This window comes from Lepidothrix coronata, unplaced genomic scaffold (genome assembly GCF_001604755.1).
Source record: "Lepidothrix coronata isolate B3197 unplaced genomic scaffold, Lepidothrix_coronata-1.0 Scaffold51, whole genome shotgun sequence".
Taxonomy (NCBI): Eukaryota; Metazoa; Chordata; class Aves; order Passeriformes; family Pipridae; genus Lepidothrix; species Lepidothrix coronata.
Window position 1 is genome coordinate 4,900,455 of NW_016690231.1, and position 3,072 is coordinate 4,903,526.

The following is a 3,072-nucleotide window of genomic DNA, read 5'->3' on the forward strand; positions in this document are numbered from 1 at the left end:
TTCGAGGAGCCAGCGCTGGGAAACACCAGGCAAACCCCAGCCTTGCCAGGGATGCAGCGTCCACCCCCAGCACCGGCCAGTCTCATCGATCTAACTGTGATTCACCTTCTCCTTTTTAACTTTGACTTCGCGGTCCCATGCAGCACCGAGGTAACCGTGCGAATGACACACATCAGTGCGGAGTAATTAGACCGAGCACGGGCGCGCACACACACAGAGGCGCAGCAGTACTGATTTCTGCATTAGCATGATAATGAATGTTCTCACTAGAAGCTTGTAATTATGTTTCCTCTTTTTTTTTCCCCTCCCCCTGAAAGTATAATTAATTATGAATAGAGCCAGAGTTTGACGCTAACGCATATTTTTTTTTTTTAAATCCCTTTTGGTTTTCTATTTCTGCTCTATTAAAAATTTATGAAGGAACCAGAGGTAAAGTAATTTTCCCAGACAGTTACTCCTATAAATTCAATGGGAATAATATTAAAAATAATAATAATGGTAATAACAGAAGGCAGAAGAGGACTTTGCATGGGGTTTTCTCTCCTCTTTAGGTCATCACCCAAGCAAGATGTTGCATTTGCCTGTCAAAAGCCATGGTCCATTCATGCTCTTGCAATCTGGGGGAAGTTGCCAGTGGGCACAGACACGCCTGTGGGTATCACGAGGAGACAAGCAGCCCCCAGAGGTGCCAACCCTGCAGGTTCCCTCCTTGAAGCTGCTGCAGCTGTGCAGGGTGGAGGTCAGAACAGGGTGGTGATGTGCTCTAGGAGGAAAAGCTCTCCATTTGTTGAAAATAGAAGAAAAATAACCCTCAAGCATTTTCGATACCTTGGGAAAGTTATTTAGGAATAGAATATGCAAAACCAAAAGCTTCTAAGGAAGTACTGTTCTTTTTCAGTCGGCTCACAAAGAAGAAGATAAACTCTCCTGGGATGCCCCTCCCTGTGGTGTCCTGGCTACCCAGATGCAGGACAAACCTCAGGGTTTGCTCCCAAAGCTGTGATGGTGTGGCTGCTTGCAGTGGGGAAAGATACTTTCTTCACACCTCTGGTGTGCCTCATCCTTTCCCTAGAAGATCTGTGTTTTATCACACCATCCTCTAGGAACAGAAGGTAGGAAAATGGTTGAAACTGGCTCAGCAGTTTGGGGCGATCAGTGTAAAGACATAATGCGTGGGGACAGGGACCGTGGGTGAACTGTTCACAGGATCTCCATCCTTCCAGCCATCCCAGATGAGCCCTTTCCAGTGCCACAGGCTTTGCCCCCTGCTGCCAAAGCCTGTTGTACTTCATCCTCCTCCCCTGCTGGTTGCCATTCATATCACCAGCCTTCCCTTGCCGTAGGTGTGAACTGTTTTTCTTTTTAAATTGCATTTATTCTAACAAATGTCTCATGCAAACACAATTGCAGGTTTGCTAGAGGGAGATGCTATTTGCAGGCAGCCTTGCACAAAGGCAGATTTATTCTCCTTCCATTCATTTGAAGCTAAAGTAATAGCTCTAACTACATCTGACTTATAATAAGCGCGTTCCTGGGAACAAACCTGTACTCTGCATGTATTTCCCTCTTTGTCAGCTCCACCTAGGCACTCTTTCTCCCTCTCTTTTTTATTTTTTTTTACAATAACAAAATCAGAGCCTTGTCAGTTGAAAGTTTATATTCCCTATTTATAGCGCTCTGCTGTCTCCCAGCTTTTATGTTCCAGCATAAGTAGCTCTTTACCCTCTGCTCGCAAGGAGCTGAGCGTGAGCCTGAACAGAGCCTGCATCTCCATAATAGCTCTTTTATCCTTCCCTGTGGAGGGAAGCATGCCCTGCTCTCCATGGACTCGCCTGCTTCAGCTCCAGCCTTGTTGGAGGCAAGAACCCATCCCCACAGGCCTGAGGACTCTGCCCTGAGTATTTTGATATCCCTTTTGGTCATCACATCCTTGAACTTGGAGGTTGAACATCATCAGTCCCATCTTCTGGCCTGCGATGGCTGGGAAGGCTTCACCAAAGTTTGACACACAGAATTTCCATCCTCTTGCTGACTTTCATTAAGAGGAAGAATAAGAGAGGTCTTCCAGGGAGCTGCAATGGTTACTTCACTGAATTTTGTAGCTAAGCTGATACTTAATTGCACTTTGTATATTTAAGAGACCTTCATAGGCAAGCGTGGATTTAGCATCTCCTGTCTCCTCAATAGGCCATGGCTGGTTCCTGAACTTCTCTGTTCCCCATCTCTGGGTGTTATTTTGGGACAGGGTCTGGCAGAGACACTGAGGGAAGGCACCTTTTCTGCAGGAAGCAGCTCCCAGTATGGCACTGGCTGGATGGAGACAGTGGCTTGAGGAAAAGTCAGTCACCATAACCCTCAGCAGCCTTGCAACCCTCCCCCCCAGCCCAGCATGCCAGCTCTCCTAGGTGCTTCCCAAACCTCCTGGTCCTTTGTGTTAACCCTGGCCAGTGGGATGATTCAGAGCCAGATTGGATTGGGTTTGAACAACTTGATTAGAGGGTGGCATCTCTGCCCATGGTGTGGAGGTTGGAACCAGGTCCCTTTAAGGTTGCTTCCAACCCAAAGCATTCTATGATTCTATGCAGGAGCAGAGCTGGTGGGAGCCAGGCACTGGCATTCCCATCCCACTTGATGCTCCTGTGCCGACGCACATGTGCACTCTTTTCCCCTCTCTCAGCATAAGGCACAGTGACTTCTCTGTTACCATGTTCTTCATGGCATGTCATCAGGACTCAGGCAGAACTCTCCATCTATTCCAGGCGGAAATATTAGGATAAAAGGGGCCATTGTGCTCCTCTCCCTCCAACTAACTGATCCCTGTGAAGGGGAAACTTTACATGCTAAAAAAACCTGGACAAGAGGGCCCTGCTCAGATGAGATGTTTACAGGATAAACAACCATTACAACTTAAAATTGCAGAATAAAATAAATAAAAAAGCAAAATAAAGAGTGTTTCAGGCAGAAACGCAAACAGCTCTTGCCTAGTTCAGTACAGGAGAGCCAGGGCTGGGGGAGCACAGCTCTGCAAAGCCCAGCTCCTCCGCGAGGTTTTGCTTACCGAGGAATTGGCCT